Raw genomic sequence first — 24203 nt, forward strand, 5'->3', positions numbered from 1 at the left:
GTATATTTTCTTCCAAAACATTTTTTTTAGTTACTCTGAGTTAGAAAGAAGTCCTTTCCCTAATAGATAAACTGTTAAGCACCACGTATTGAGATCATGTAGGGATCCTGGCCATTTAAGATGACGATATGGTGGGGGTGACTCGGTGCTGCTGAGATTGTACCCTCTGGAATGTCACCATTGTCCCCCCCCCCCCCAGGGTGAGCTACACAGGGGCATCTGGGGCTTTGGAAATAAGCTGTTGCCTTTGAGGACTGTCTGCAGTCTACAATCTTTAAACTTATTTTCTGCCTTTGTTTCTTTAAAAAAAATTTTGTTTAATGTTTATTTTTGAGAGAGAGAGAGAGACAGAGCATGAGCAGGGGAGGGGCAGAGAGAGAGGGAGACATAGAATCTGAAGCAGGCTCCAGGCTCTGAGCGGTCAGCACAGAGCCCGACTCAGGGCTCAAACTCGAGAACCCACAAACTGTGAGATCATGACCTGAGCCGGGAAGTCGAAGTCGGATGCTTAACCCTTAACCGACTGAGCCACCCAGGTGCCCTGAGTTTCTGCCTTTATTTCTTAACCCTTTCCTCCATGGAAGCCAGCAAACAAGTTTTGTGTTATTAGATCTGGCGCTCATCCTAGTCAGACTGTTAACTGCTCCCAGCTGTCCCCAGGGATCCTCTGAAAGTTTGGGGGAGGGGTGTAGTGGATGGGGAGTGCCTTTATGGTATCAACTTTGGTTAAACTATGTTTTAGAAACTTGCTCTTCCTAATGGTGAATTTTGGATTTACCCAATGTTATGCCTTAAGTTCCCAAGACATCACGAGACTGCATCATAAACCTTGCAATTTGCAGACACCAATGAAGTTGCATTTCTTAACCCGAAGCCCTTTTGGAGGAGACCTTATATGATCAAAATGTGACATACACATTAGGAGGTGAAAATTATCTGGCCATTCCATTTCTAGCTTAATCTTCAAGGCTTGGAATACGAACCTAGCATCTATCTACATAGTTTGCGGATTGGTGGTGGTGGAGGTGGTTTGTTTGTTGTGTTTTGTTTGTTCCAAGGCCAAGAAAATCATCTATTTTAACATTTAATACCTTCCTATCCTCACTCCCACATTTTCAAAAGACTCCTTCCATGGTTACCAACGTAGCTCCCATTAAAGTCAAATTTCCTTAGATGAGGAAGTCACTGAATGCCTAATTACACATGCAATGCTGGGGAAAAAAAAATATTAAGACTGCATTTACATTGCCAGCTTTCTTTTCCCAATACACAACAGAAGATTTACCCTTTCATCTGGTGCATGAACATTGCTCTCGTAAGCTTGTGGTTCCATGTAACGTGTATTAGTATATCATTCACTATTAGCACCAACCTTGACAATCCAGAAGTTATGCCTCTCTCAGTGTTATATATAGTCTTTCTTCTGAGCTGGAAACAAACCAAACCAAAAATAATCACCAAATCCCACATCCTGGCTGTCACTTACCCAGACAGAGTGACATTGCAACACCCCAGGGCCCCACAGATCTCCTGTGAGCTGTGTGGATTCCTGCCATGGGCTGCACCCACGCAACTATCAAATGCCATTCACTGGCGGAAAGCCCATTTAAACCTTTATCCAGTGGCGTGTTCAAGGCTTTTTTTCTGGACAGGTTGCTTCTGCCTGTGGAAATAAGTGAGTGCTCAGCGATCAGTCATTGTCCAGGAATCAATCTTAGGTCGTACTGAGAGTGACCCAACAAAACGGCACCACACACGCATGCACATTCACCTGCATTAATTTCCAAGTGCTTAGACCTCGGAACATTCAGGCCCAAGCACCTGGTTTGATCAGAAGCAAATCCCAGTACCCATACTCTCAAACTCCAAGGTCAGAAAGTAACTAAAGAAAAACTGCAACCTTTAATTGGGCTGCTGCCGAAGCCTCAGGTGTGTGGGTGTCACCTAGTTTTTCCACATGTCAGCAGAGAGACAGGATTTGATAGATAGATAACTTGGTCCTCAACTCTTGGGAACTACTGCTTCAATGCCTGGATCTCCTACCAATTCACATTGCTAGCGGGTTCCCAGGAAACGCGGCTGACAGACTGTCGAGCTGAGGCAGCTCCAGCGGGGGAACAATTTGCAGAGTGGCATGGCAGACGTCATCATGTCACACAGAGCCTCAGCAGCTCTCCTAGGGAGCGATCCAGTTCCTGGGCTCCTTGCCCTGTGCCTCCAGAGATTCTCCAAGGATAAACTAAGTCATAACAATTCAGTGCCCTCGACAATGGCATGTGGAGAATGGGGCTGGACACTGAGGCCTTGGGATTCTCTGCTTCTAGTAGCTGCTCTCATAAGTGGTCCCAACTGTAACTTCCCAGGCTCCTAATGTGAGTCTTACATTTGTAAGACTGGGAGTAAGATATGAAAGCCCCAGAAGAGTCTTCCTGAGCTTCAGAGAACAGGAAGAAACCTTTTGTCGAATGGTGGCACTGGCCCACAATGCCCCTTTAGAGGCTTGGGAAATGTTCTGGGACTGAATCCCCTGTCTCTGGGTTCTTTGCAAGCTCAGGGCTTATGCCTCCCTGAAGTGAAAGTCATAGCCACTGCCCAGGAGGCAGGCCAGCTCCCACCCTGGTACCCACAGGCACACCCAATTGATAGCACTTGATTTTTTCTTTTTATAGATCCCCTAATATATAAATTCTCCCACCACCCCCAGGCTCTATCAAAGTGGTTCTCAAACTATTTAATCTCAGGACCCCTTTACACTCTTAAAGACTATTGAGGACCCCAAAGAGCCTTTGTTTATGTGTGGTTATATGTATCAGTTTTTACATATTATACACATTCCAGTACATACCAGAAAGATATCACATGTCATATAACCTCTGGAAAATGCCTCTGTGCACTCATGAGAGACTGAGGGTGACAATGGTGAATAAGATCTAAATATTTTCATGAAAATAGTTTTAACCTCCCAGACCCTCTGTGTCTCAGAAACCCCCAGATGTCTGTGGATCACACTTAGACCATCACTGACCTATTAAATGACTGTATTTATTATCTCATCTGATAACAGATTTACCCATCTATTTATTTGTTTACTTGGCCGCCTCCACCTGAGTGTAAGTTCCATGTGAGCCACAACTTGGTCTTCTTAACCCCTGTTATAGTTTCTATAACAATGCCTGGGATATAATGTGTGTACAAAAAAAAAATCCTGGCTATTCCTCGGGCACAGACAATGATCTCAACACCTGAGCTTGGCAGAAATTTCTCCTTCCTGCAGCTGGTCTCACTGTTTGAACTCAACCAGGGTCCAAGTCATTCAGTACTGACTAGGGTTGACTAGAATCAATCACTACTCAATCTCAACCCCAGTGTGAAACCAAAAAGAGAATTGCTAGAGCCAGAAGATGAAGTCACTAAGATCTGTTTTTTGCAAACTTTTTTAAAAGCCAGTTTTATGGGACATTTCTTGACTGGCTTATCCTTCCCATCCTACACACATTCCTCCCTCCAGGATGTCCCTCCACACTCCCTAGGTCTACAATATAGGCAGGTCACCCTGCCTCTGTCTTGTCTCCTTATTGTCAACCAACATGGTACAATGTTGATTATTTTAAAAATTCAGGAAGGACATGTGCCTTTATCACTGTGCTCCATGAATCAGCACATACACATACGTGTATCCTGCTCCATACGCTCAGGATACAAGAAATGCCACCTTGATTTTCTAGGCACTCTCTCTCCTTTCTGGTAGGATATTCTGCACCAGGTGTTTCAGCCACTCCCTCCCCCATGGGAAGCCCACCAGTGGTCATCACTGAGAAGAGTTGTTTCTGGGACACAGGAACCCTGGGAAGCAGGTGGCTTTCTAAGGGGGATGAAACTGACCGGGTACTGAACTACCAGAGATGGCTGGTGTGACCAGACCAGAGAGAGTGAGGTCAAGAGGGAGGTGGAAGCCAGTTCATGTTGGTCTTCTAGGCCCTGGTAAAGAGGGGGCTTCATTCAAGGTGTGATGGACACCACTGGATGGCTGTGAATAGGGAGTGACATCGCTGACTTGCTCTTTATGGAGAGCATTCACACTGCTATGCAGAAAATAGACTGTAGATGTGGGAGAAAGGCAAGAATGACAACAGAAAGACCAGGAAGATAGATGGCTATTGTAAGGGTCCAAATGAGAGATGAGGGTGACTTGGACCAGCAAATGAAAGTCATGACAGGGTGTTTGACCAAGATATATTTTGAATATAGAATTGATATAACTTGTGGTTAGATTGGGGTTTCTGGATGGCTCAGCGTCCGACTCTTGATTTTGGCTCGGGTCATGAGATCAAGCCCCACATTGGGCTCTTCACTGGGCTCTGTACTCTCTCTCTCTCTCTCTGCCACTTCCCCACTCAGCGCTCACTCGCTCGCGTGCTCTCAAAATAAATATAAGTGAACATTAAAAAAACTTGCAGTTAGATTGATGTGGGTATAAGGGAAATAGAATAATCGATGATGATTCCTAGATGTTCAACCTGAGCAAAATCTACGCAAATATATTGACATGGAGAAGATGAAGGTAGGAACAAGTTTGAGGGATAAAATCAAGTTCTATGTTGAAGAAGTCCAATTTGAGATGCCAATTGGACTTCCAATTGGAAATGTCAGATAGATGGACTTACGCAAGTATGGAGCTCCAGGGTGTTGCAGAGATTGGAGCTAAGGATATATATTTGGAAGATGTTGGCGCATAGATGGTATTTAAACCCACAGGACTGCATGTCACCCAAGAGAATATAAATAGACAAGAGGAAAGAAGGGGTAGAGGACTGAGCCCTGGGACACAACAACATTTAGAGGTGAGAAAGAGGAGAAGCCAGAAAAGGAGACTGAGAGGTAGCAGGAAAAACAGGGGAGTGTACGGCAAAAAGAGGCAATTAATTGCATCAAATCCTATTGAGAATTCAAGTGAGATAAAGATTGAGAACTGACCACTGGATTAGGCAAGTTTATGACCTGGATAAAAACAATTTCAGCAACGTGATGGGGATAAAAGTCTGATTGGAGTAGGTTGAGAGAATGGAGACTTCTAGGCTGAATGCATTTACTTCTGTTCCCTCTTGGATTCCCTCTTGGGAATAAAGGGCTTAAATGCATAAACTTATGTAACAGAGAATGAGAGGTGAGAAGAGCATATGAGAGATGTTAATAACATTTTGAAATCTGGAGGGCAGACAGATGAGTGGTAACTGACCTAGCAGCCTGAAGAAATTTGAAAGCTAGGGACCTATAGTCTGGAAGTACAAGAAATGGTCTATTCACAACAACAACTACAATAACAACAACAACTTAGGAAGTTTCAGGAATTGAAGGTACCAGGCACTTATGAAGGTAGGGGTGCTAGAGGGGACTGAAAGTAGCAATTAGTGAAAGCCTCCATGAGAAGAATTATCTCCTACACCACCCTCCACCCACATGCAAGCTGATGACTGCTCGTCTACCACGCAATCAAAAGACTAGAAGCCCAGCGACGATGAGCCATAGGGACTCTGGGCTGGGAGAACCACAGCAAACATGAGAGTGAAATAAAGGTTATTTCCAAAGCACAAAGTCTTATTTGCATTCTTAGAGAGAATTGGAGAATGTATGACATCAAAACAAGAAGGTAAACCAAGAGAGAGGAACCCAAGAGTCAGGAGACCACACATAGGAAGTGTAAAGAGAATGCCCAGGAGAACAGCAAAGAGACAGTCCAGGATGACATCCACGCAGCAGGCCTAGAGAGCAAAAAGTTTAGACTGGAGGATGAGGATGGAAGACTGCGAAGAACATCTCCAAGAAAAAGAAAAGAAACATACATTAACTACTTTAATGTATGTTTGGGAATAACTTGTAATAAGTCTAGAGAAAACCAAGCAAAGGAGAAAATGGGGAAGTAACTCCAAAGAAATTGTACAAGAAAGGAAGTACAATCATAGTTCATTAAAAGGCTCTGTTAGGACTATGTGCTAGTCATAATAACAATGAACATTGATCTAACCAAAATTGTCATCGCCATATATTGAAAGGATGGTAGGAATAGAAAGAAGGTAAAAAGACTAATTCTTAATCTCCCACAATAGGAAGTCAATAAATAATACATAAAGCTGAAAAATCAGGAAGCATATATATGTAGATAGATTTCCTCCATGCTGTGGCACACTCATTCCTGCTGTTCTTGCTATAATTCCCCAGCATTGCTCCACTGCCTACCTTTCTAGGCTAGTAGTCTTGAAGTTAGGCTAGTAGTCTCTGCCACCTTAGAGGTATGCCTGACTCAATTCCTCTGATATGTGAGATTCATATGTCTCCAGACCTACCTCACTTTCTCTAGGGAAAGGAAAACATATTTCCTTTTGCTCAAAATTGTTTCTCTTCCCTTCTCTTAGCTCCCTCCCTCCCTTACGTCCATCTGTCTCTCCATGGGCCACCCTGAGGCCCTGTAGAAACATTTCTCTCCAACTGACCCACTGACTCCTTTCCCTACGGTACCTCTCACACCACAGTTATATCCTAGTTTTTCTGTTGGCTACTTTTCTGTTCAGTAGATTCAAATGGTGAGTAGGTACAGATAACGTTTACAGGAGAAGAATATGGGGGCACTTGGGGGGCCAAGTTGGTTAAGAATCTGACTTGATTTTGGCTCAGTTCATGATCTCATGGTTTGTGAGAACGAGCCCTGTGATGATCTCCACACTGACAGAGTGGAACCTGCTTGGGATTCTCTCCTTCTCTCTCTGCCCCTCTCCCATTCATGTGCGCGCATGCTCTCTCTCTCTCTCTCTCTCTCTCTCTCTCTCTCTCTCTCTCGCTCTTTCTCTCTCTCTCTCAAAATAAATAAATAAATATTAAATAAAGAAAGAACGAAAGAACAAAAGAAAGATAGATGGATGGATAGATAGATAGATAGATAGATAGATATGGCTTCCATCCTCTTCACAGGAAGTAATTGGCAGTAGCATAGAACTAATCTAGTCTGCAATAATATACACAGAGGGGAAGCCTTGTCCTGTGTGTGTCTCTTATGATAATATAACTATTTGGGAGCCTGTCTTCGGGAGGATGACAAAAGCTGGGCAATAGTTGGTCCTGGCTATGTACTTGAAAGCCCCGATAAGGAGGAATGAATTACTAATTTGTCAAGAGAATGAAAGGGATTCTGGATCCTATTCCCAAACCCAAGATCTTCTCTGGCTCCAAAGTTTTTCAAATTTGCTTTAATTATTCTATTTTCTATAATAACAATAATTTTATTGTAGCATAGACTGTTCATTGTATCTCAAAGTCCACTCTTACCTTTTTAATGTACCTTTAACTTTTAGCTGGATGCATGGCCACCAGAACAAAAATTGTATTTTCAGACTCCGTTGCAGTGAGGTGTGGCCATATGTCCAAGTCCTAGGCACAACGGGGTGTGATTTCTGGTCACATTCTTAAAGCTAAGGAATGTGCCATTCCTTCACCATTCCCTGCTCCCTTCCTGAGGTTTGTAATGGCAAAGAAGCAGGAGAAGGAGCCAAGGTCCCTGGATGATCCTATGGACTAGAGACACTAAAGCTAACTTGGACCTTCACAAGACAGAAATAAGGTCTCTTGTTCAACCCACTGTTAGGTTGGGACTCTGAAATACCAGTCGGGACTCCTAACAACCTCATCCTTCTCTTTCTTTAGCTATGTATATGTCAGACATATACAAAATACCTAATTAATGCTTTGTTCTTCCCATCCTTTATTCCATTCTTGAATCCACCATTGATAAGATTGTCACTGTGGTGGTTTTCCTTAATAAGGGAAATTTTTAAATTATATCTAAGATAAGGATGAGCCACCTTTCTGAATGTCTGGTGTCTGCAAATGCAATGGCTGGATCCTATTCCCATACTGTCTTTAGTTAAGTGAAATAGCAAGTATAGGAGTAATTGAACAATAATCTTTGAATAGTAATCTTTAAACAGAACTAGTTGTGTTTAGTCCTGAGCATTCTAATAGAAATGATTTCCTTTTCAAAATGCCATCTTGCTCCTTTCCCATTTATATTGTTATTGCTAAACCACCCAATTTTAATTATCATTTAATTATCTTTATCTACAGTTGAGTGCCCCCCTTCTGTTGGAAAGCCTATTTTATATAAACCAAACCATGGGTAATTACCTATCAAAAGCAGATTTATCTAAATTCCCACTGAAACTAGATGAGACAGTTCCTTTAAGTCAGAAAATCATTTAAAAGTGGATCCAGGAAAGAAGGACAGCACTGAATTTAAATTTATAGAATACCAATAACATTATAGTCACCATAGGGAATCAATTCTTATCTGTATTGCCTGCTGTGGGAGTATGGAATCTCAGTTTTAAATTCATCTTCTCGGATGTATATTGTGACAGATACTATAAGTGGATTCGCTCACCATTTTTTTTCCAACCCACATTTTCTTGCCCTCTTCTACTACAGAGGCTGGGAACAAAAAATTTAAACCTCATATTCTCAGTCCCATCTCATCCCCTTTGCAGTAAGGAGGCACCATGTGACACAGTTCTGGTCAATGAGACATACGTAGAAATCTATTTAAAAACACAAACTGCCAGTTTTTCCACTCTTGGGTATGTACCCAAGAGAATTGAAAGCATGGACTCAAATAGATACTTGTACACCCGTGCTCATAGCATTAGTCACAATAGCCAAGAAATGGAAACAATCCAAGTATCCATCAATAGATGAGCAGACCAACAAAATGTGGTGTATACACACAATGGAATATTATTCAACCATAAAAAGGAATGACATTCTAATACATGTTACCACAAGGATGAATCTTGGAAAGGTTATACTAAGTAAAATAAGCCATACACAATAGGACAAATATTGTATGACTCCACTTATGTGGGGTACCTAGAATAGGCAAGTGCATAAAGACAAAAGTAGAATAGAGATTACCAGGGGCTGGGGGCAAGGGAGAATGGGGGTTGTTGTTTAATGTTGTTTAACACAGAGTTTGTGTTGGGAATGATTAACAAGTTCTGGAGATGGATAATGGTGGTGGTTGCACAATATTGTGAAAGTACTTAATGCCACTGAATTGTACACTTTAAAAATGGTTAGTGTTGAATTTTATTTCTATTTTACCACAATAAAAATATGAATTAAAAATCCTTATATCTATTTTTAATTAGCAAATTATAAGTCAGGATCTCTCAGTTCTGTGTTTTGTTTAAAGATTCAATATACTAGGGGCGCCTGGGTGGCGCAGTCGGTTAAGCGTCCGACTTCAGCCAGGTCACGATCTCGCGGTCCGTGAGTTTGAGCCCCGCGTCAGGCTCTGGGCTGATGGCTCAGAGCCTGGAGCCTGTTTCCGATTCTGTGTCTCCCTCTCTCTCTGCCCCTCCCCCGTTCATGCTCTGTCTCTCTCTGTCCCAAAAATAAATAAACGTTGAAAAAGAAAAAAAAAAAAAAAAAAAGATTCAATATACTAAAAAAAAAAAAAAAAAAAAAAGAAAAAAAAAGATTCAATATACTCCTGACTAAATGAAATTTTAATTTCTACTCAAGGTACCTATAAGGCAGCTCATTTTTACCCAAGGCCAACAAGAGATAAAACCAACAATAAACAAAGGCAGAGGACTGTGGCTCCCTAAATATTTTGTTTTGCTTCTCCGCCTTGAAGACTTGGAGGACAGATGGGGTTTGAGAGAAAAAAGGAGGAAAGATGTTCAAGCTGCTACTTGGTGATGAAGAGAAAAGGAGTCTCCATGAGGCAGGACATGCCCATGGCAGATGAGCAGGAAGGAGGAATATTCTTCACAGAAGTTTAAGGTAATCTCCCATTTTGAGATGTCTTGCCACAAGATTTTATCTGCCCAGTTGGGAAGCTCATCAGTGAGGAGGGGTGTTAGCTACAAGACTGGGCAGCTTTGTGGCTTAATCTCACACAGGTCTCTCCCCTAGTCTCCTCTGGATTTTGAGCCCCTGCTTGACACATGGTTCTTACTTGGTAATTTATAATAAGCTAACATTTATTGAGGGCTTATTTTTCCAGGTACTGCTGGAAGCATTGCATATATATCATCTCATTTAAATCTTATACAATCCCTATGTTTGAAATACAAACATAGTATTATTTCCATTTTAGAGATGAGGAAAGTGGAGTAAAAAAAAAAATTGGATACTCTGTCCAAGGTCACAGAGATGACAAGTGGCAGAGCCAGGATTGGAACCCAGGCAATCTGGCCCCAGATCCCTCCCACTTAACCATTATTTGATGCTGCTTCTTAGATCCTAAAGATAATTGCTTTCTGGGTAGTGTCTCAGCCCCCAACTGTGCTTTTACTTTAAAATATTTTTAGCTAGTACTGTCTCTGCCATCATCATGGTTTGTTTACAGAGGAACAAAAATAATGTATGTCTGTGTATGTGATTATACAAGTCAAATAACTTCCTATTTCATAATTATATTAATTAGGGTAACATTAGCAGCTGTTCTGGATACAACTCCAAAGTTGCATTTGCCTAACACAATGGAAGTCTAATTCTTACTAAAGTACAAAATAGCTGTTCCTAATCAGATGATGCCTCTCACAAACAGGCTCCCCATATTATGGTTCCACTATCTTGGAAACTCATGGCATCTAAGGTCGTCATGCTCTTCTGCATCAAGCAGGAGGGAAAAGAGCATGGAACCTCATCTGTTACAGATAATTCTTTGCAGGACCTGGAAATGGCATACATTACATAGGCTTGCAGGCCATTGGCTAGAACTCAGTCACATGGCCACACTTAACCACAAAGGAAGCTGGGAAATGTCAACCAGTTGTGTGACTGGAAAAATGTGAAAATGAGTTTTGGGGGAACACATCTCTGCCATAACAGCTTTCCCACCCAATAATGCATTTGCATTGTCAATGTTTTCACAGCCCTTCTGAGCCACAGATTTGAGTCTTTGCAAAGTATCCTAAACAGATAGGATGGACTACCAATAAATCTTCCCCAATGCTCTTCTCAACTACATCTATTATTACTACCCTTATCCCTTTTTTAACCTTACAGATTAAAAACCCATAAGCAATGTAGGACAGTTTGAAGCTTTCATTGATTGCTCCCATAGAGAGATACCAGCTAAGGTCTGACAATACGAACAAATACAGATTCTCCAGATATTAACACTTTTGTAAAGCTTGTACTTTAACATTGTTAGGGCAAACATTATGTTCCAACAGACCAGATCACAATCTCAAGCAACAAGAACCGTGAGTATTTAGCCCCTTATCTGTTTAATTTACATGTTAATAGTCTGATATGAATTCTAGGTTAAAGGAGATGCTAGCAGGGTCTTTCTATCAAAACTAGGAATGACCCCAAAAAGCAATTGGTCTGAGTGTCTTTTGTCAGATGAATGTATTTATTCCCTCCAGTGAAATAAGATAATAGTTGAGCTGTAAGATAAATCAAGGCATTGCTTTCAAGATACATTAGTAGCATTTGGTGATTTTTAAAGAAAAATTCCTTCCTTAAAAATTTAGCATGATATACTTATAAATTGAGTTTGTACTCGCTGTAAACATCTCTTGCAACAATGCCAAAAATATGCATGTATTTCAATAAGGACAAAAAGGCAATGTTCAAAAATGAAGAGGAACAGCTATATTTAGACAATATGATTACGAATGACTTTTTTCCTCCTTTTAAAGTTTTCTCTAATATTTTTACATCATATCAATAATTTTCTCACAATTTATTGCAAAAAACAAAAAGGAGATTCCTTTCCTCATTTTAATACAACTGTAATAAGCCTTCCATTCTTCGGTGAGAAAGAGTTATCATTTCTATCTCTTTTGGCAGAGTGAGTAGTTCTAAAGTGAAGTGTAGGATTTTAAAAAATTATAGTTCCCTGATAAGGACTGAGGGAAATTAATTTTTTAAGAAGCGAGAAAAGAACACTTTCCTAAAAGATACACACGCACTGGTCAGTCTTTTCCGAACACTGAGGATGCCTGAAGGCTGCTACTCTGACCACCATGTTCATTATTAAGAAGCAGGAAGGTGAAGGAACTCCTTGACTTAGAGAATATTTTATTGGCTGAAGCTCCTAAGGGATCCTTTCTTTAAATATTCACTGTGATCAGCGTTCCCTATCACCTCAGGAATTTACTAAGAACTCCAAGGTCTGTTTTGCATCCTTAGGCAAAGGCTAGCCATTTCAGGGGGTTGGTGTATGTGATTTGTTTTCTTATGGACAATATCGTTCTGTCCCTGAAAAATCACTTTTTTTTTCCTTCAAAGTCTTTCAAACTGTCTGAACATCTTTGAGATTCTTAAGCTCATCACTGGGTATCAAAAAGTGCCACTGTATCCAAGCCCACAATTTCCCAAGTTCATTAAAACTCCTGTCCTCATGGCCATATTAGGTGCTGGAGACTTTCTTTGCCTCACCTGCTTGGATGTAACTTAACATCCAAGAAGACTCTGGTATTTGAAGCTTCCCAAGAAGCAAAGTTAGGCATTGAGGGATATCTCCTTCATTTTATCTGATAATTTGGCCTTAGACATATGCAGAGAATTATTATAGCTCTCCACATTCTGGGTTCATAATCTAGTATCTATTTCCAACCAATCCTTTACATATATGAAAGTTACCTACCAGCAGAAGATGCTACTTAGGATGGAGAACTATGTCTTGACTATAGGAAACATAATGCAGAAGGAAAAATAGGAACCTAGATCTGATAATGAGTCAGGAAAATGCCCCTTCTTCTTGTTGGCAGACAGTTCTCCTTGAGTCCCTTGTGTTTCTGCTCGACCTGTAACAGTTTTTATTCCAAATTACCTGCTCTAGTGAACAGTATTAGAAGAGGGAGAAAGTGCCTGCCTTCAGGACAGAGGGCAGATTTGTTTGCTGTCTGGGATAATAGAGAATGTTTCTCTCCAGGGCAAAGTTTTGGTAGGTTTGCAAGAAACCAACTAATAAGACTGGTAGTTTTCTAAGCTCATGGTCCCTCAGCCTTGGTACAAACCTAATATATGTGCAGCATTGCCTTGGGCCCCCTCCACATTGTCCCTGTGGAACTTGTAAGGGGAATGGGTGAGAATGTGAAGATCAGACTGTAACAGCAGTCCATTGTTTCTGATCCAGGAAACTCATGCCTTCTTTCCAACAGGAAATTGGCAGACTAACTTGTTAGCTTGAAAGTGGTATAAAATCTCAAACTCTTCATAATCCTTGACTTTTCTAACATTAGGTAGCCCACTGTTAGGATGAGGACTCTCTTTAACCATTGTAGAAGAGAATTTTGATTTCACAGGCAAAACAAATAGGTATATATGATGGTTAAGTATGAATGTGTGCCCTCCACTCATAGGTACTTATCTCAGATGACTTGCTGTAGTAAAATATCCTCTACACTTACCAGAGGACATAATAAGTATCAATATCACATAGACTTATCAACTGTATTCCTTGAATGTCTTTAACAAATGAAATGTCACTACAAACACCTGTGATGTGGACTGGCTACACACTTATTTTTGAAAGGGGCTTTCCCAGGAGGAAGCTGGTCTTGTTTTCATCAAGTAGATCAGAGTTCCTCCAGGAAAACACAGTACTTCAGAGAATGAAAGCTGAGATGCTGGTAAATCCCACTAAATCAAATAAATTTCAACTAGGACATGGTAAAACACCTAAAAGCCATATGCAGACATCTGATTTATAAAACACCATGCCAAGCCATACCTAAGAACATCCTGTAAATTTTTTTAAATGTTTATTTATTTCTGAGAAAGAAAGCATGAGTGGAGGAGGGGCAGAGGGAGGGGGGACAGAGGATCCAAAGCAGGCTCTGAGCTGACAGCAGCGAGGCCCATGCGGGGCTCGAATTCATGAACCGGGAGATCATGAACTGAGCCAAAGTTGTCTGCTTTACCGACTGAGCCACCCAGGCACCCCATCCTGTAATTTTTTTAATTAATTACTTTCTATTTAAAGTGCTTAATCTTTTTTTAACAATAAAAGAACTAAGAAAAAAAACATGGTAGAATCCAGCCATCTACAAAAGTAACAGCTTTATTTTATTAACTCACAAACTTGTGTTAGAAACTTTGATCTACACAGAACACGTAAGATGTAGATATAGTTAATATTTTGCTCTCAATGACCATCCAGGGATAGTTTAGGAGAGAAATTTGTTTCCTATATCTATGCCTTATATTCCAAACTAATATAACCCAAGATTGCTATAGAGTTATAGAATTACATTAAATGAGATATTTATAAGACATTGAATCCTATGCATATTATGTTTCAGCTGTAAGCTAAGTAAAAAGCAGATTTAGCAACTTCTAGGTTGGACTTTACCTTTGCTTTCTGCTAAAATGATGGAGCCTTATAGTACAGTGGTACACTATTTCTCATCAGTAATATCATCTGCTGCCAGTGAGAAGTTCTTTAAAATCCAACTTGTTTTGGAAGAGGAGGGGCCAGTATTTAAAAGATAACTTTTTAGGGGAACCTAGGTGGCTCAGTTGGTTAACCGTCTGCCTTTAGCTCAGGTCATGATCTTGTGGTTTGTGAGTTTGAGCCCCACGTCCGGCTCTGTGCTGACAGCTCGGGGCCTGGAGCCTGCTTCAGATTCTGTGTCTCCCTCTCTCTCTCTCTCTGCCTCTCCCCCACTTATGCTCTGTGTCTTTCTCTCTCTCAAAAATAAACATTTTGGGGCGCCTGGGTGGCGCAGTCGGTTAGGCGTCCGACTTCAGCCAGGTCACGATCTCGCGGTCCGTGAGTTTGAGCCACGCGTCGGGCTCTGGGCTGATGGCTGGGAGCCTGGAGCCTGTTTCCGATTCTGTGTCTCCCTCTCTCTCTGCCCCTCCCCCGTTCATGCTCTGTCTCTCTCTGTCCCAAAAATAAATAAAAAGCGTTGAAAAAAAAATTAAAAAAAAAATAAATAAACATTTTAAAAACTTAAAAAAAAATAAAAGATAACTTGAAAAAAATTTTTTAACATTTATTTATTTTTGAGAGACAGAGAGACAGAGCATGAGTGGGGGAAGGGCAGAGACAGAGGGAGACACAGAATCTGAAGCAGATTCCAGGTTCTGAGCTGTCAGCAGAGAGCCCAATGCAGGGCTCGAACCCACAAATCATGAGATAATGACCTGAGCCGAAGTCAGACGCTCAACCGACTGAGCCACCCAGGCTCCCCAAAGATAACTTTTTAAATGGACATTGAATCCAATCCAAATTTCTAAAATGTTTCTAAACTTTCTAACATTTTCTTTCCTTTCCCTTCTAAACATTTTCTTTCCTTTCCCTTTCCAGAAATATCCCCAAGAGATCAAACCCATTCATAATAATAAAAATAAAAATTACAATCACATTGCCATACTGAAATACATTTTTTTTTACCTATAACATTTGCAAAGGTAAACAGATTTGAAAAGATTTGTTATAAGAATATGGGAAAACAGGCACTGTCATATTTTGCTTAATAGAAAAAATTCATATAGTTTCTATATAGAGAGCAATTAGGCAATATATCAGATTTTTAAAAAATTTTTCTTTAATGCTTTTTATTTTTTTAAGAGAGAGAAAGAGCACAATCGGGGGAGGGGCAGAGAGAGAGGGAGACACAGAATCTGAAGCAGGGTCCAGGCTCTGAGCTGTCAGCACAGAGCCCAACATGGGACTCAAACCCATGAACCATGAGATCATGACTTGAGCCGAAGTTGGACACTTGGCCGACTGAACCACCCAGGTGCCCCAAGAGTTTTAAATGCAGAACTTACCTTCTAGGAACTTAGCACACAGGCACACTTGTACATAGGCAAAAGGACATCTGTCCAAGGTTATTCATTGCAGCATTGTTTGAGATAGCAGAAAAATGGAACAACCCAAACACAATGCAATACTCTACTACCATTAAAAAGAATGACATACATCTATATAAAATGATATGGCAGGACCTCTAAGAAAGGTGCAAAGGAGTATACATAATATGGTAGCATTTGTGTAAGAATTTTAAAAAATGGTACCTACATATAGTACCTTTGTGATATGTTGACTAGCCTGAACTACATTTCCCAAAATTCCCTTCTCAGTGTGTTTCCAGGTAGGGTGGGTCTCAAGAGACATCTTTGCAGGAGATTTGGAAAGCAGAAAGAAGTCAAGCAGCAACGTTTTGATTTTTATGCTTCCAAGGTAAAAGTGGGCACTCTTGCAGTTCACATGCCTTGTTGTTTATCTGTTGGCACCTCTCTTTAGCCTGCGCCTCAACTGCCTCACCTTCCCTTGGATTCTCCTTCAGTTTCTCCAACTCTGGGCCACGTGTGTGTGTGTGTGTGTGTGTGTGTGTGTGTGTGTGTGTGTGATCAGCTCTGTGAAGGGTACTGGCTTCTTCTGTAGGACAGCCACACCAAGTCAGGGGCAGAGAGAATTGACAGAGGTTCTAATCCATCCTCGCAGATTCCAACTGATGTTCACAGGTTCCAGCTTGCTTGCCTCCTGTTTTATATCTCCATCGTCCCTCCCCAACTGCCTATCCTGTAGACTTCAAGCTCTAGCATCAGATACAAAGACGACTGCTTAGCTGACCTCCTGCAAGTACATCTGAGTAAATCCTTATAACAAATCCATATGGAACATCTAGAACAAATCAGAAATAGGGGACAGTAGTTGAATCCAGGGAAGGATAGAAACAAGGTAACTCAGAAGGGGAAAGGAAGGAACACCACTTCCACTTGTGCTTCTGAGTGTGGCACCATGTGAATCTAGTACCTGTTTCAAAAATAAACATGTAAAATGTTTGAAAATTCCTTAAATTATCTTTCTCATATTTGCATGTAGAGATACAGAAATATTTACCCTTTGTTTCTATTCCTTTAAATAGAGTCTGATTTGCTTTCTATATTTATAAAAGGTTTTGCATGTCACGGGGGACTGCAAGGGGAAAAGGGAACTTGTATGGTTTCTCTCTCTAGAATCAGCCCTAAGTGAAAGAGAACAAAACTAGGATATTGCATCTCCTATGCCCTTTGTCTCTTGCTCTAACACACTCCATCAAAGGATCTGATTTGTGGGGACACCTAAGACTTATAGTACTGTAAAGCATTTAAAATGCTTTAAGAGAACTAGTCCCTCTTAAGACCATATGTACTATAGGATTAGGTTTAGATCATCAATCAGTTGTGTAACCAACATCAAGTAGACTCTGTGAAATGTAGCTCACATCTGAATGGTTTGTTCGGTACACATGGGATCAACCAGACTCATCTGGTCACAGTTCCTGGAGGTGTTCTTTTGATCAGAATTTTGGAAATAATATAATCTGTCTAAAAAATCAATACAAAATAAAGATAATAACTGTATAACTTTATAATCTTTAAGGTATTTCTACACACATTGACTCATTCCTCAATTATATAGTAATAGCAAGTATTAATTATCACACATCAGGCATTATGCAAAAACCTCATCATCCTCTGGTGAATCCTGAGGGTACCATCATTAACTTCATTTTACAAATGAATGCATTAAAGCTTAAAGACATTGAGACTTACCCAATATACCCAGGTAGGTCTTGCAATTAAAATTTGAACACAGGGAGGCGCCTGGATGGCTCAGTTAGTTAAGCCTCTGACTCTTGATATTGGTTTAGGTCATGATCTCAATCAAGTTCATGAGTTTGAGACCCGCATAGGGCTCTGCGCTGACAGTGTGGAGCCTGCTTAAGATTCTCTCCTTCTCTCTCTGCCTCTCTCCTGCTCTCTCTCAAAAGATAAATAAACTAAAAACATTTTTTAAATAAAATAAAATAAAATAAAATAAAATAAAATAAAATAAAATAAAATAAAATAAAATAAAATAAAATAAAATAAAATTTGAATATAGGTGCACCTGGGAGGCTCAGTCGGTTAAGCGTCCGACTCTTGACTTCAGCTCAGGTCATGATCTCACGGTTCATGGGTTCAAGATCCACATTGGTCTCTGCACTGGCAGTGCAGAGCCTGCTTAGGATTCTCTCTCTCTTCCCCTCCCCTACTCGTGTGCTCTGTCTCTTTCTCAAAAATAAATAAACTTCTTAAAAATAAGTAAATAAAATTTGAACACAGACCCACTTGACTCCAGAGCCCATGTTCCTCACTAGTTCATGGTACTGTTTCTCATTATAGCCCCCTGTGACAGAGGTAGGTTGAGTTACTATTGTTATCTCTATTTTACAAAAAAAACCACTAAGGATCCAGAGGGTATATGATTTGTCAAGGCCACATAGGTGAGACAAAGTGGAAATCAAAATAAGAATGTCTGACTCCATGTATAACACTCTGGTTTACTTAACCACAGCTGATTATGATGTGTTTCCATGAATGCATTCTTGTCTGACCATGTATTCCTAACAGAAGATTAGCAAATTCTTCTAACTGTGGACAACTGGAAGAATAGTCTATTAGCTGTAGTAATCCTGTATAATTGTTTGTTTGTTTGTTTTCATTGTGTTTTGTTTTTCTGTCCTGGACATGTGTTGTCTATTTCTTGGGCATTTCACTGGGCCTCTCAATTGACACAGAAGTTCTCAGGCTTTTGCAATTTCCCTCAGTCTAATTATTGTAACCATTCTCTGCTCCTACAGCTGCTTCTGTAAACAAATCCTCATCACAGTCTCTTCTCCCCTTTTCCATACCGTCTTTGGCAAGGCTTTGGCATCTTTGGCAAGGATTGCTTTCTTTCAAGTGGCCCTTCTCTGTGCTACTTACACATTCGTGGTAGCCTTTAAGATGTATTTTAAGCTTCTGAATTTTAGGTGGTAATTCCAAGACTTGTTCATGAGCAGAACACTTAAAAATCTCATTGTTAAAGAAGTAAACTAGGGAATCAAAATGGCAAGCCAGCAATGCAAGAGTCAGGAGTAACCTCTATGCAAATAAGAAGGAGTAGAGCTGTAGGTGAAAACCTGAGACAGACCCTGTTGTTTTGCTTTTAAAACATTTTTTTAATATTTGAAACTAATAATAAACCACATAAAATAACATACTTTTTAACCCAGGTATCCATCCCCCAGGATTTTCCAAAACTGAAGAAAGTATCAATTAATACATTCAAGAACTATTATTATGAAGTCCAAATAGAATAAATATAAATTTTAAAAAAGCATAAATATTAAAGGATACACTTAAACACATCAGAGTGACATTGCTAAAATCTAAAGAAAAGGAGAGAATCATTCCTAGCTCAAAGCAAATAGAAAGAAAAGAAACATTACCTTCAAAGTTACAATAATAAAAAAATTAAAAAATAAAAACAAAAAAAAGTATTCTAAAAAAAAAAATACAATAGGGGCACCTGGGTGGCTCAGTCAGCTGAGCGTCTGACTTCAGTTCAGGTCATGATCTCACATTCATGAGTTTGAGTCCCGCATCAGACTCGCTGCTGTCAGCAAAGAGTCCACTTCAGATCCTTTGTTCTTTGTGCCTCCCCACTCACACTCTCTCTCTCAAAAATAAACAAACATTTAAAAAATCCAGTAAAATAAAATAATAAAAGCAAAGTTGCGATAATAATATTGGTGGTTGACCTCTCAACAGAAACAATGGAAACCAGACAGAGGGCAATAGAAAGGTATCTTCATAAGTACTGAAAGGATATATCTGCCAACCTAGAAATCTTTACACAAGAAAAATATTCTTCAAAGACAAAAGCCAAACAAAGACCTTTTCCAGAAAACAGGGATGGGGAAATTAGTCACCTGCACTTAAAAAAGGAAAATGATCCCTGAAGGATACACAAACATGCAGGAAGGAATGAAGTGCACTAGTGTGCTACACTATTGTGTAGCGTAAAATACACAATACGCTAAAATTGTGTATTTTAATTTAACACAATTAAAATAAATGTGTTAATGCACGTTTTAAGGAATATCAGAAAAAAATTATTAGAAATAAGTTATTGAACACCTATTTATGATAAACTAATGAAAGTCATCAAGACAAGATGAAAATTATGTAGATCTAATATAATTAATTTATAATAAATTATTTGAAATATGAGTAAATATGCTGTTTCTCATGCTTAATTTATAATAATGCAGTGCAAGATGTAACTAACCAACATAATGGAGTTTCTTGGAGCCAAGAGTAGGATAAAAGGCATGATTTTCTTTCAGTAAACAGGTGCACATATATGTACTCTAGTGCTCGGCTCTTGGAAATATTTTGTAAATTATGTATAAAATTCAAAAATAATTCCATACACATTATGAGGTAACTCATTGGATTTAGTAGGGAAAAAAAGCCCCTTTGAGTCACTGCAGCAATGTAGGTTGATGACATTGATCCCAGCCATTGTAATAGAAGACAATGCCTTTCTATTATTTTTGAAGATTATTTTTGAAGACGGGAAAAAAGAACAATTATGAAACAGGAGGTGGGAAAGAAGCACGCGGGAGTTGCTGGAGTTGCTGGAGGAAAAGTACACATGGAAGTTGAAGTTTTTCTTTACCATCAGCACCCCGGTACCTGGCAAACGCTTCATATAACCACAAGGATATGCATACTCCCGATTGAAGACCATTGCTCTGGGTCTAAGGGATTACCTTGTCCCAAGCTGTGCACATTCTCACCTGTACTAGATATTGACAAACTGGTTCTAAAGCAGTGGAATCGGTTTATAGTCCCACAGCAGGAGTTTTGACATAGTACCCCAGCGTTATTCTGATTTTTCCCTGGCATTGTATTTTTGTTTCATTTAATCTTTCCCTGATTATTAAAAGTGTTGAGTATCTCTTCATATGTTTATTGGCAATTTAAGTTTCTTATGTGAATCTTCTCTTTTTTATTATTTGCCTCTGTCTCAATAAGATATATTTACACATTCTGGATACTCATGCTTTGTCATTTACATGCATTGCACATAGCTTCTGCCAGTCCACAGGCAGATTACTTAAACCTTTAAATGTCTCAGTTTCTTTCTATGAAAAAAAAAAAAACCTCTTCAAAAGACGTTAAGCCAGTTAATCCTCAAAATAACTCTATAGGGTATATTTCAAAATTAAGCCCATTTTTCAGATGAGAAAACTTTTCTAAGTTATGCCAAACTGTTTACCATACAGGTTGTACCAAATTTTTTTCTATCTTCAGAATATACATGTCCTGTTGCTCCATTTGAAATGATCAGACTTTAAAATTTTTGCCTGTATGGTAAGTGTGAAATAGAATCTTTGTTTTTTATTTTGCATTTTCCTGGTTACTAATGAGGTTGAACACCTTTTCATATGTGTATTCTCTATTCTTGGTTCCTCTTCTCTAAAATGCCTGTACATGTCTTTTGCTTATCATTATTGGGTTATTTGTCTCTTTCCAATTGATTCAAAAGTTTTCTTTCTATATTCTGGATACTCGTGCAAGTAACTTCTCCCAGTTTGTGGCTTCTTTATGCTGACACTTGATGAAAGCAAGTTCTTAATTTCAACATAACTTACTCTGATTACCTTTTCCTTTTTGGTTATGCTTTTCTTGAGTTTATTACCTTCCTTCCTTTTTTTTAAGTGTATTTATTTATTTTGTGTGTGTGTGTGTGTGTGTGTGAGAGAGAGAGAGAGAGAGAGAGAGAGGCAGAGAGAGAAGGCAGGAGAGAATCCCAAGCAGGCTTTGCGCTGTTAGTGGGGAGCCCCATGTAAGGCTCAATCTCTCAAAACGAGAGATTATGTATGATCTGAGCCAAAATCAAGAGACAGACACTTAACTGATTGAGCCCCCCATGTGCCCCTACCTTCATTTCACTAAACTTTTCTATGTCATTCTGTTGTAGTATACCTCTTGCAAAAATCATAATCAAATCAGATAGCTTCTTGTCTTTCAATATATAAATTTAATTTGTTTACCTTTGTAATCAGTCATGTATTTAGACTTATTTCTACCATCTTATTTTTTTTTAATTTTTTTTCAACGTTTTTATTTATTTTTGGGACAGAGAGAGACAGAACATGAATGGGGGAGGGGCAGAGAGAGAGGGAGACACAGAATCGGAAACAGGCTCCAGGCTCCAAGCCATCAGCCCAGAGCCTGACGCGGGGCTCGAACTCACGGACCGCGAGATCGTGACCTGGCTGAAGTCGGACGCTTAACCGACTGCGCCACCCAGGCGCCCCCATCATCTTATTTTTTTAATTTACTACTTGCAATCCTTTTTACCAGCTTTCCCCGCTCCTTTCCTGTCTTTTTTTGGATTGATAAATTTTCATAGATTCACTGTAATTTTAGTATCTACAGATTGTATATCTACCTGTATGCTTAGGCTGTCTTAAATATTCAGCATATATTCTTTTTTTTTAAATGTGTATTTATTTTTGAGAGAGAGAGAGACAAACAGAGTGTGAGCAGGGAAGGGGCAGAGAGAGAGGAAGACACAGAATCCGAAACAGGCTCCAGGCTCTAAGCCGTCAGCACAGAGCCTGATGTGGGGCTCAAACCCACAAGCTGTGAGATCCTGACCTGAGCTGAAGTCAGTTGCTTAACTGACTGAGCCACCCGGGCACCCCCAATATTCAGCATATGTTCTTAACCATAAACTTTTAATACACTCTAAAATAATTCAATATTTGTATATTTTTAAAGACTTTAGCAGTATATAAAACAAAATAGCCAAAATATTGATTACTGCTAAGCTGGGTGATGGATTAACTGTATTAAAGGACTTAGTATCCTTAACTACCCATTGAATACACACACACACACACACACACACACACACAAATAATATTATTAAGGAAGAGTTTTAGTATTTATCTTTTTTAAAATTGTTTTCCTTTTTAGAGAGAGAGCACACGAGTCAGGTAAAGGGGCAGAAGGAGAGAGAGAGAATCTTAAGCAGGCTCCACACTCAGTGCAGAGCCCAACACGGGGCTCAATTCCACGACCCTGGGATCATGACTTGTGCCGAGATCAAGAGTTGGATGCTCAACCGAATAAGCCACACAGGCACCCCAGTTTTTACCTTTTTTTAATAAAAACATGCAAAAATTTGTTTTGCGGGGGAGATTTTTTAGTCACATAAATACATTTCCAGAAGTATTTGATCTGTTCCCGTGCTCACTGTTTTTTGGTTGGTTGGTTGTTTTCATACGCTATGCTTTTCTTCTGAGTTCAGGTTTCTTCTTGATGGAGAAGAATCTTAATAGTCTCTTCAATAAGAGCCTGTGGCAAATTTTTCTCTCCCTTTTTTGACATATAGTTTAACTGGATGTGAAACTCTGGGTTGATGGTTACTTTTTCTCAACACTTTCATAATATTACTCCTTTGTCTTCATTGTAGATGAGAAAACAGCTGTTTATTTAATTGTCATTCCTTTGTGGGTAATGTGTCTTTTTTCCTCTGGCTGCTTTTAAGATTTTCTCTTTATGATGCAGTGTCACTATAATGTGCCTACTATGTGGACTTAATGTCATCTCTACTGAATATTTCATTTTTCTTCTGGAACTCCTATTAGAAATGTCTGAAATTATGTCTGGAAAAAACATCTGGAACTCCTATTAGAAATGCCACCCAGAATGTATCCTTCACATCTTTAACTGATTGTTCATATTTTCCTTTATTTGGATGCCAGGTGAATTCCTCAGCATTCTTCCAATTTACTCATTGTCCAATTCTTCCTGACCTAGAGTTTGTCCCAGCTATTGACTTCTCTTTCAAGAACTATTTTTTATTTCTGCTTACTTTTGTTTCTTTTATAAATATTATTCCTTATTTTATCCTTTTGAGGAGGTGACATTTAAGTTGAGAAAGTTGAAACCATGTGAAGTGACTGGTGTAGAGCATTCTAGGCAGGGAAGAATAGCTTTGGAACTAGACATTTCCCCCCCAGAATTGTCTGGTCCTTAGCCAGCATTTACTTTCAATTTGACCTATTATATAAACATAGCTGATTGTAACTCAACATGGTGAATGAATCTGAAGGCTTTTTGTGTGAAACTTCTGAGGGACTGACTGGGTTTTGGCATCATTTAGCATAGAAACTCTGATATGTAGAAGCTTTACTTGCAGTAGGTCAATTGAGCCATATTGTATCCAGGGATAAACATGGCCATGAGCTGACTAAGCAACAGAATGCATGGTTTTGGTTGGAGTAAATAACACAACGCAAGATTTATTTCTATATTAATCATGTGCTTTATAGAAATCAATAAAATAATTGTATAAATATAAACAAAAC

The sequence above is a fragment of the Lynx rufus genome, unplaced genomic scaffold, assembly GCF_022079265.1.
Source record: "Lynx rufus isolate CCGP_SWC_20201006 ecotype Redwood Valley unplaced genomic scaffold, mLynRuf1.p SCAF_8, whole genome shotgun sequence".
Classification (NCBI taxonomy): Eukaryota; Metazoa; Chordata; class Mammalia; order Carnivora; family Felidae; genus Lynx; species Lynx rufus.